Source organism: Schistocerca gregaria, chromosome X (genome assembly GCF_023897955.1).
Source record: "Schistocerca gregaria isolate iqSchGreg1 chromosome X, iqSchGreg1.2, whole genome shotgun sequence".
NCBI lineage: Eukaryota > Metazoa > Arthropoda > Insecta > Orthoptera > Acrididae > Schistocerca > Schistocerca gregaria.
In genome coordinates, this window is record NC_064931.1 from 715,002,532 (window position 1) to 715,014,341 (window position 11,810).

Consider the following 11,810-nt stretch of genomic DNA (forward strand, 5'->3'; position numbering starts at 1 on the left):
TGTAGCCTACAAAACCCTGCATTCTAAACATAGTGAATCGGTGTGGTAGTAATGCTGACTCACTGCACGTCTGACATGTGGCCAGCGATACCAACACGTTCCCGCTTCACTGGTGACCCTAACGTGACTAGGCTAAATATGGCGTGATGAACTTCCATTTAACAATACTAACAAACTGCTGAAACTTTTTTATTTATTTTAGGAGATGGAAAATCAGCTGAGAATCTAAGGTATAAGATATCTGCTTAACCTGCAACCTTACTACAGATTACATTTCATGGTCATTCTCACTGACTTTAATCTTGAATGTTCCAGGTCTTGCTAACCCAGGAAATTATGGAAAGAACGTTGCTACAACGTTCTTCTACCCTTAAATTACATAGGCTTTTCATATGCGTAATTTATACTTAATTTCATCAAACTTGAAACTTATGAAATAAAAAAAAATGATTTGAATAAGCTGATTTAGATCTCATTTTTGAGATCTTTATAAGTTTACAATGAATCGTACTGTCACCTAATGTGTCGTGTTTCCCACCATAAAAAATGTGCATTGACAACTTGCTTTATTATTTAAATTATTGTCATTGGCGGATATAATTTTCTTTGCTTTTTATTTATCAGCGGCAACGGCCTTGCCGCAGTGGATACACCGGTTCCTGTCAGATCACCAAAGTTAAGCGCTGTCGGGCGTGGACCGGACTTGGATGGGTGACCATCCGGAACGCCCAGCGCTGTTGCAATTTTTCGGGGTGCACTCAGCATCATGATGCCAAATGAGGAGCTACTCGACCGAAAAGTAACGGCTTCGGTCAAAGAGAACCATCGTAACGACCTGGAGAGCGGTGTGCTGACCTCACGTCCCTCCTATCCGCATCCACTGCTGAGGATGACACGGCGGTCGGATGGCCACTTCTGGCCTGAAGACGGAGTGCTTTTTATTTATCAGTAAAAAACTAACTGTAATCATTCAGTAAAAGCAGTTTTTATTCTAAAATCAAACTGTTGTACAGTACTAAAATATTCTTCATAATCAAAAACTGCGAATTCCTGCTACGCAGTTTACATGTTACTGACAATTTCTTCATCTGAAACGTTATTAGCAAGAAAAGTTCCTAGAGTGCGATTTGAAGTGGAATGATCATATAAAATTAATTGTTGGTAAGGCGGGTACCAGGTTGAGATTCATTGGGAGAGTCTTTAGAAAATGTAGTCCATCAACAAAGGAGGTGTCATACAAAACACTCGTTCGACCTATACTTGAGTACTGCACATCAGTGTGGGATCCGTACCAGATCGGGTTGACGGAAGAGATAGAGAAGATCCAAAGAAGAGCGGCGCGTTTCGTCAGAGGGTTATTTGGTAACCGTGATAGCGTTACGGAGATGTTTAACAAACTCAAGTGGCAAACTCTGCAAGAGAGGCGCTCTGCATCGCGGTGTAGCTTGCTCGCCAGGTTTCGAGAGGGTGCGTTTCTGAATGAGGTATCGAATATATTGCTTCCCCCTACTTATACCTCCCGAGGTGATCACGAATGTAAAATTAGAGAGATTCGAGCGCTCACGGAGGCTTTCAGACAGTCGTTCTTCCCGCGAACCATACGAGAGTGGAACAGGAAAGAGAGGTAATGACAGTGGCACGTAAAGTGCCCTCCGCCACACACCGTTGGGTGGCTTGCGGAATAAATGTAGATGTAGGTGAACTATATAAACACTGATACTGCGCAGAACTTGCTCTAATAATAATAGTCTTATTAAGCTAACCAGCTTATAAAGCATGTTAGCTGTTTCTGACTCTCCACTCCAATGCAGTATGTTCATAAATATATCTGCACCTCTATGTTTGTAAAATACAGGTACAAGTCTTCGTATTATTAGCAGATTCAGTCCGCTGAAAGGAATGTTTCATAAAAATACAAAGCTAATCGTTAACTGCTGTAGCTGGACACAAAATCCTCTAGAGAACTACATGAGGTACCGCTACTTACAGTTCAAAATCAGTCCCAGGTTAATGAAGGAATCCAGTCTCCATGAAGTTTGTGCAGCCATCGGAGATAAACACGGGATTCGTACCAATCGATCTGCGTAGTCCTCTGTAGACAGAAACGTATAGTGTTGGCCAGTTAACACAATAAGAACTGGAACACTGTTCTCGTTAAAAACTACTCCTACTTTGGGGAGAACTTACCTAAGTTTTTAGTTGTGGGATATATTTTCGAGAATTTTTTTACATATTCAGTACGGTGAAATGTAGATTCAAATACTGCATAAGCGGCCTAAGGCCCTTCGACACGTTGCGGTGTGAAGACTGTGACACCGTACACGAGATTAAAAACGTCTTTAATTAACATACAATTTTGAATTTCGCGTGGATTAAATCAAACAGCTCCTTGTCCTAAAGGCTTTCACTATTCGCCACCGGAAAGCGCTACAAGTTGCACACCCGTGGGCAGCGGAGCTCAAACGATCGGCTAATCCGATCGACACCAAGTTTTGTTGTCCCTAGACGCAAGTCAAATTCTAGTCCGCGGCGACACGCGTCCCTCTTAGGCACCGACAAGGATGCCGATCTCCACCACCTAGTTCGGAACGTGGCCGCACAGATGGCAGCGCTCTGCACTGATATGCGCACTCACAGATAGAGGGCAGCAGGCATCACAGTGGCAACCGATTCAGCTCCGGAGGTACGGATCTTAACAACCGGCAGCGCGATACCAGCCGTTTCAGCGGCACACCGCCGACGACTGAGCAGCAGCAGAACTGCCTTAGCTGGCATCAAGCCCGCTTCGGCAACACAGCGACAAATTGTCGTCCGCCCTGCTCGTGCCCAAGTGCCAGCTGCAACCGGGCCTAGACGCACCTACATCTACGTGATTACTTTGCTATTTACTATAAAGTGCCTGGCAGAGGGTTCAATGAAAAACCTTAAAAGCTGTCTCTACTGTCCCACGCTCGAACGGCACGCGGGAAAAACGAGCACTTAAATTTTTCTGTGCGAGCCCTGGTTTCTCATATTTTATCGGGATGATCATTTCTCCCTTTGTAAGTGGGTGCCAACAGAATGTTTTCGCTATCGGAGGAGAAAACTGACAACTGAAATTTTATGAGAGGATTCCGTCACAACGGAAAACGCCTTTGTTTTAATGATTGCCACTCCAATTCACGTATCATGTCTGTGGCACTATCTCCTCTTCCCGGTAATACAAAACGAGCTGTCCTTCTTTGTACTTTTTCGATGACATCCGTCAGTCCGATCTGATGCGAATCCCACACCGTATAGCAATACTCCAGAATAGGGCGGACAAGCGTGGTGTAAGCAGTCTCTTTAGTAGACCTGTTGCACCTTCTAAGTGTTCTGCCAATGAATCGCAGTCTTTGGTTGGCTCCAATTTAGGGTAATTGTAATTGGAATCCCTAAGTATTTAGTGAATTTACAGTCTTCACATTTGTGTGACGCACCCGGCTGCTGTTCAGTATCCAGGCGCAATTTCGTAGCAGAAAGGACTTTCACTGTGAAATACCTTTCGAATTTTAAAATTTTCCCGACAAATTGAATTTTCAAACATATTTTGGGCTTGCAGCGGGTCGTCGTTTAATTCATCACACGACATTTCGAGTGGTTAGTTATCTTAATGTGAGTCATTGAAGATTGACGAAGACTTTCTCCGTTTCGCCATATATAGCTAGTTGAGACTATTCCGCACCTGCGTCAAAATTGACATTGACAGACGAGCCACACTTTCCAGGGGCAGCTCCCACGCTGGTGGAACCGCGAAACTCATCTGCTCTCTGCCGTTGGCGAACTCTGTCCTCTTCGATTAGGACAAATCGTGGAGATTATGGGGTTCCACGCACTGTCCAACTGATAGCCGGTCCATCAAATTTTCTGCCAGGCGTATTTCACCGGATTATTTAACAACCCAGCCTTCGGGAAGTGTGGTCTCTCTGTCTAGCTGAATTTTCACGCATGCGCGGGATACTCTAAGCGCGCTGTATATGGTGGAAAGAAGGAAGTATCCGTAAGTCATCGATGGTTCACTTCAATATAACTTGCACATCCCCAGTTGAAATATCTTGCGATGAAGCAAACGAGTATCGGCTGCAAGCCCGAAACTTGTTTCAACGTCAAGTACCTTATCGGTACGATTTCTGATCAGTCTATTTTCCCTCGATCTATGTTAAGAGATCACCAGGAGGCCGAGACCTCTTACAGCAGCAAACAAGTCCCATAGTGCTCAGAGCCATTTGAACCATTTTTGGATCAATTCGACAGCAAATTTGAAAATAGCGGGACAGTAACTGTCGGCCGCTTTCTTCAGTGTTACGCCAGTGAAGTCTTCTAGACCGTACGGAGACATACAGGAAAAATTCCGGAAACTCAATCACACGCGTGTTTCTACGAAGGATGACAACATTCGACGGGCCACAACATCGTGACTACGCCCGGCCCACCAACCTAGTTGTTTGACCATCACTCTGCCCATGGTTCTCTGCCTTCCACTTAATCTCAAAGAAAGACAAACCGTGGCAGCATTGTGGAGACTACCATGCCTTAAATGCACGAACTGTGCCGGAGCGATATTGGCACCACACCTTAAGGATTTTAGCAACGCATTGGTGGGCACAGTTACATTTAGCAAAATTGGCTGTGCGGAGGTGTTCATGCAGATTCCCGTGGCGTCTGAAGACATTCAGTAAACGGCAGTTATCACTCCCTTCGTGCTTTTCGAAATCATGTTGATGACAATCGTCCTTCGGAATGCTGCGCAAACGTAGTAGCGTTTCCTGGGTGGAGTCTTATGAGGCGTACCGTGGTGTTTCGCTTATCTCGACAGCATCCTGGTCTATTCGAGGTTGTGCCGGCCGGTGTGGCCGAGCGCTTCTAGGCGCTTCAGTCTGGAACCGCGCGACCGGTACGGTCGCAGGTTCGAATCCTGCCTCGGGCATGGATGTGTTTGATGTCCATAGGTTAGTTAGGTTTAAGTAGTTCTAAGTTCTAGGGGACTGATGATCTCCGATGTTGAGGCCCATAGTGCTCAAAGCCATTTGAACTAGTTTTTTTATTCAAAGTTGCCCGAACTCCACCACCGCCACCTAACGACAATCTTTCGGCGCCTGAGCGAGGCCGGTATCGTTATTAACCCTTCCAGAAGCTTATTCAGGATAACTGAACCTGAGTTTATAGGGCATTTAATCACAAAAAATGGTTCAAATGGCTCGGAGCACTATGGGACGTAACTGCTGTGGTCATCAGTCCCCTAGAACTTAGAGCTACTTAAACCTAACTAACCTAAGGACATCACACACATCCATGCCCGAGGCAGGATTCGAACCTGCGACCGTAGCGGTCACGCGGGTCCAGACTGAAGCGCCTAGAACCGCACGGCCACACCGGCCGGCATTTAATCACACCTAGCGGATCTATGCCACTATCAGACAAGGTACAGGCGATCTTGAAGATACCGCGTTCACAGACGCGCGAAGACATATGGCGGTTTCTTGACGTGATACATTTATATCGGTGCTTTCCGCCCAATGCTGCCACAGTGCTGGAACACCTGACTACGGCGCGACCTCGAAGTGAAGGACATGGATGCAATGGAAAGAAACTTTATTGAGTCCGATCAGATCCTCGCAAAAGCGACGCTACTTGCTCACCATGTGCATTATGCTGAACTGGCCGTGGTCGAGGATACTGGCCAGACAGACACAGGTGCAGTGTGTGAACAACACGTCAGTGGTAGCTGGCAGCCACTCGATTTCTTCTCGCGGAAGCTATCAGATGCACAATACGCCTGGACTGCTTAAGACTGAGTTGCTTGCGGTGTTAGAGGCAGTGAAATACTTCCATCCATCTGTAGAAAGACCGATCACAACTTCATAACTCTCACGTTTCAGAACAACAGTACTAACTGTATGCTACGCCACGTTTAGTAGTTGGAGTATGTGTCTCATTTCTCCACAGACATGTGCCGTATCCAGAACTGACAACATCGTCAGCGACTACTTATTCCAAACTTGTGTGGTTACCTCTCCTCCTGTAAACCTGGAGGACGTTGCCCAAGAACAGGCGAGTGACAGACAACTGGACAGCTTCTGCCACAAAACCTCCAGCGGCCTACAACTGGGGCTAGTGCCCATTCCCGGCTCTGCAACAGGCACACACTACCCGATTCTCCCTTTCGTCTGGTCAGGAGTACGGGAAGACTGCCGTCAATTAGCACGCACATGCCAGCAAGCCAGAGTCTGGAGTCACATCCATGAGCCGGCCGTTATGGTAGAGCAGTTCTAGGTGCTTCAATCCGGAACTGTGCTGCTGCTACAGTCGCAGGTTCGAATCCTGCCTCGGGCATGGATGTGTGTCATGTCCTTAGTTTAGTTCAAAAATGGCTCTGAGCACTATGGGACTCAACTGCTGTGGTCATTAGTCCCCTAGAACTTAGAACTACTTAAACCTAACTAACCTAAGGACATCACACACATCCATGCCCGAGGCAGGATTCGAACCTGCGACCGTAGCAGTCGCACGGTTCCGGACTGCGCGCCTAGAACCGCGAGACCACCGCGGCCGGCCTTAGTTTAGTTAGTAGTTATAAGTATAGGGGACTGATGACCTCAGATGTTAAGTCCCATAGTACTTAGAACCATTTTTTTCACGTCAATGAGGCCATCGGCACCTTTCCCGAAGCGACGCGCCATTTTGCAAACGTCCATGTCGAGAAGGTTGACCTGTTCTCTCTGTCCCGAAGCAGGCATTACTTGCTGACGATGGTGGACCTCTTTACACGCTGGCCGGAGGCAACGCACACAGCGGACATCACCATCGAGACCGTCGCCACCGTCTCCGTCGGCACCTCGGTAGCACGCTTCGGCCGCTCCAGTCACATCACAATGGATCACGGCTGCCAGTTTACTGTGCGATGTTCATACACGTCGGCTGACTCTGTGGAGTGCAGTTATACAGAACCACCAGCTACCAGGTGGCGTCTAACGAGACGGTCGAGCGGCTGCATAGAACACTGAAAGCTTCCCTAACTTTCCTCGATGCTGCCTGGATGGTACCAATCCCACTGGTACTATTCGGCGCGTGAGTAACACCGTAAGAAGAGATCGGCGTTTCTACATCTACATCTACATTTATACTCCGCAAGCCACCCAACGGTGTGTGGCGGAGGGCACTTTACGTGCAACTCTCATTACCTCCCTTTCCTCCGGCCGTTCTGGCCCTGCGGTTCTAGGCGCTACAGTCTGGAACCGCTTCACCGCTACGGTCGCAGGTTAGAATTCTGCCTCGGGCATTTGAACCATTTTTGAACTTCCCTTTCCTGTTCGAGTCGCGTATGGCTCGCGGGAAGAAAGACTGCCGGAAAGCCTCCGTGCGCGCTCGAATCTCTCTAATTTTACATCCGTGATCTCCTCGGGAGGTATAAGTAGGGGGTAGCAATATATTCGATACCTCATTCAGAAACGCTCCCTCTCTAAACCTGGACAGCAAGCTACACCACGATGCAGAGCGCCTCTCTTGCAGAGTCTGCCACTTGAGTTTGCTAAACATCTCCGTAACGCTATCACGCTTACCAAATAACCCTGTGACGAAACGCGCCGCTCTTCTTTGGACCTTCTCTATCTCCTCCGTCAACCCGATCTGGTACGGATCCCACACTGATGAGCAATACTCAAGATTATACGTCGAACGAGTGTTTCGTAACCCACCGACATTTTATAAGGACTCTCCCAATGAATCTCAACCTGGTACCCGCCTTACCAACAATTAATTTTATATGGTCATTCCACTTCAAATCGTTCCGCACGCGTACTCCCAGATATTTTACAGAAGTAACTGATACCAGTGTTTGTTCCGCTATCATATAGTCATACAATAAAGGATCCTTTTTTCTATGTATTGGCAATACATTTCACTTGTCTATGTTAAGAGTCAGTTGCCACTCCCTGCACCAAATGCCTGTCCGCTGCAGATTTTCCTTCATTTCGGTGCAATTTTCTAATGCTGCAACTTCTCTGTATACTACAATATCATCCGCGAACAGCCAAATGGAACTTCCGACACTATCTACTAGGTCATTTACATATATTGTGAAAAGCAATGGTCCCATAACACTCCCCTGTGGCACGCCAGAGGTTACTGTAACGTCTGTAGACGTCTCTCCATTGAGAACAACATGCGGTGTTCTGTTTGCTAAAAACTCTTCAGTCCAGCCACACAGCTTGTCTGACGTCGTTTACCGACAATCCCTCGCCATCCCTGGTGATTTTTCTGGAGGAGGTGCCTCCACCATGTGACAAATTGGGCCCTCCACTGACAGAACATCTGCGCACCGTGTTGCTCACCTTCGAGAGGATGCACCGATGCGGAAAGACACAGATAAAATGTTCGTACATGCTGACCTACAGCGCTGTAGACGTATCATGCTGCGCACCAACGAGGTACAGCCACCACTTCGGTCCACTACAAGGGGCCACACCGAGTCACCCACGGCGAGGGAACAATCAACACTGAGTGCAATGGCAAGGCGACCTAGGTGTCAATCGACAGTGAAGCCAGCTTATGTCTTGATATCACTTCTTTGATCCAGCAGAAGGCTTGTCAACAGCCGACGCTTCCTCCAACATCTATGGCCGCCCATTATGCACACATTCGGTCAGCTGTAATAGTGCTGCAACCGCACTCCACATTGCACATTGCCTTGCCAGCTGGTACAGTCGCCCTGGCCACCCCTACCGCATCCGCCAGGGACTGCGTCACACACATTGGCCGCGAAGTCCGTTTAAAATGCCGACACTGCGTCATAACAACACCCCAGCCGCCGTCTGCTGTAGACACCCTGTCTTCAGAGTGTCACGTCGTCAGCGTCAGCATATCGTCTCCAGTCCAGCTCCAGAAACCACATACCCCACGACCTGCTACTTCCCCATCGCAGCTCCTGATCTCCGTTTGGGTCCCTGTGCCTCTGGTGCGTCGGGCTTTGAAACCAGATTGAATTTAGCGCTGGTTTTCGTCGAGCTCTGGACATCTCCCTACACGTCACTGGGCTTATCCGTCGCAGTTCCTGGACCCGTGTTGGAGTCGCGATGACACCGTACTGGCGCGAGTATAGACGCCTCACGTGATCTCTGTGCCTTTGCTGTGCTGAAATGTAGATTCCAGAATGAATCTCATGCCATGATTTTGCGACCAAGTACGTCAGTGAATTTGAACAGTGTAACTCGAGAATGCTTCATATCGTTACCTTTTATTATCAACGTTTTTCTTTTCGAGAGTACATCTTTTCATGTGTCTCACAGCTCTGTAGCCAGGCACATGTCACTACAGACAATTTACATCCAGCGCTGCCCGTCGCATCTGTCACCAGCCAGCTACGGGAGGACACGCCCACCGTGCGCCCGTAGGGACCTGCGCGCTGACGTCACGCGCCACCACCCAGTCAATTGTAACCGGCCCACAGGCAACGCGCTGGCGCTGACGTAGCAACGAAGAGCGCGAAACACAAACCTCAGTCACACGAGCCAGCCGGAGGCTGGGCGCCTGACTGTCTCGCGACTTCCGAGGTCTACTCTCCAAGAGACGATGTCTGAGCAGCTGTGTCGGAAGAATGTGAACGGACCAGAGCTGCTCAATGCTGGGCCAAGTTAGCAGCGTCAGGTATCCGTTCAAATGGTTCTGAGCACTATGGGACTTAACTTCTGAGGTCAACAGTCCTCTAGAACTTAAACCTAACTAACCTAAGGATATCACTCACATCTATGCCCGAGGCAGGATTCGAACCTGCGACCGTAGCGGTCGTGCGGTTCCAGACTGTAGCGCCTAGAACCTATCGGCCTCTCCGTCCGGCAGGTGTCAGTCGGCGCGTATTTACCTATAGGCAAAGTTCTGGCAACGTGTGGCATACAAGGGCGCGGGTCAGCAAAAAGCAACGGTAGTGCCGAACTGATCCAATGTACAGTACAGACACGTTGTCCAGTCAGGAACTGCAGTCCATGTAGCAGACAGGTCGGCTAAACACGAGTTCCCCACCGATGCGTACGGAAGTTTTTTTAACGCTCTCAGTTCGTTTTCGCTTTCGCTTCATCGCGTCCGCGAAATCCACAGCGGCCCTATATCGCGAGCAAAGTTCACTTCGTCCTGGACAAGCGTCCATTGTTCTCCCGCACCCATACGATCGAACGACGCGCTTCTCGCCGAGGAGTGTACCCCCTCTGGAAATGGTGTTCGGGTGGAACTGTTACGCAAACGCCACTATCGCGATCGCCGGTTAACAGGCGTTGCAGTCGGATTTTAGTTTTGTCATTTGTTCATTTACTCATTTGTGCAGAAAAAGTACATTTTCGGATACATGTGCTTCATCAGTTCCCGTTATCACATCGTCATCACAGCCTACATCCTGAACATAGTGCATTGATGCGACAGTGAAGCCGGCTCACTCCACGAATAACCTCACGTTCTGCTTCAAGGTCATTCCCCAATAAAAAGTTGACGATGAAAAGATAGTTCTGCCTTCCACCATCCATGGTTCATTCCAAGCAGAAAACTGTATTGTGATGACGACGAAAAGGAATTAATATGTTTTTTCAGCTGCCGATAGTTACGACGTTTTAGTGTCAAAAAGAGATCCTAACTTTGGCTTGTGATCTTTGCATGGCAAGGTCTGTGTAATGTCCTAAATTTTGGAAGGACAATGTGTGTGCTGGGGATCAATGGTTCACTGATTTTGTAAAAAGACACTAAACACTTTCGTTCTGAAGAACAGAGCAGACCAGCTCAGCATGTACTGCTAACTTCGCCCGAACAAATATCGAATTGTTCTTCAATAATTTGTCAATAGTTGAAAGTTTCTGGCAGATTGAAACTGTGTGCCAGACCGAGACTCGAATTCGGGACCTTTGCCTTTCGCGGGCAAGTGCTCTACCATCTAAGCTACCCAAGCACAACTCACGCCCCGTCCTCACAGATTTACTTCCGCCAATACCTCGTCGTCTCCTTTCCAAACTTCACAGGAGCTCTCCTCCGAACCTAGCGTAACCAGCACTCCTGGAAGAAACGATATTGCGGAGACATGGCTTAGCCACAGCCTGGGGGATGTTTCCAGAATGAGATTTTCACTCTGCAGCGGAGTAGTGTGTGTCAATAGTTCTAGGAAGACCTAATTTTAAACATCACGAAATTTTTAACATCGACGAAACGGGCGTTACAGTGCAGAGACCATATGGAAATGTCACTCGTAAAGGAGCTAAACAAACCGGTGCTCTAGTTTCTGCTGAAAGTAGTAGTCTAATGACTCTGGCTTGTTCTGTCTCTGTTGTTGGAAACCATTTATCATCATTTTTTATGTTTACAAGGATCAACTACAGAAAATGGTTATGTTTTCTACTTGCAGGTTCTGATGGAACAGAAAATAAATCTGGGTGTATGCAAGATGTTGATTTTATCTTATTGTTAATCATTTTCATAAGCATACGGAAAGCGTAACTGAGAATCCATTTCTGCTTCTTCTTGATAGTCATAGCTTCCATCTCAGCAGAGCTGCGCTCAGTTTCACTAGATACAGTGGAAGCGTCACGTAAGCGTTCCCTCAACACTGTTCACATAAGCTCCAGCCTCTTAATCGCACTATTCATGAGCCGTTCAAGAAATTCCTCTGCTCCGCTTGTGACGACTGTATGATTAAATACCCACGGAGAACGAAAATTTACGACATACGACAACCCGTTTCCATTGCATATCCTATTGTAATGATTGCATCTAATATTTCTGCGGGATTTCGGTGCACATGAATATATCCATTAACCTGGGAC

At 47.7% G+C, this 11,810-nt stretch overlaps 1 pseudogene; it reads left to right on the forward strand.

Annotated features, from left to right (window-relative positions):
* Positions 1-625: 625 nt before the first annotated feature.
* On the forward strand, positions 626-743 carry LOC126299836 (5S ribosomal RNA; annotated as a pseudogene).
* Positions 744-11,810: the final 11,067 nt, after the last annotated feature.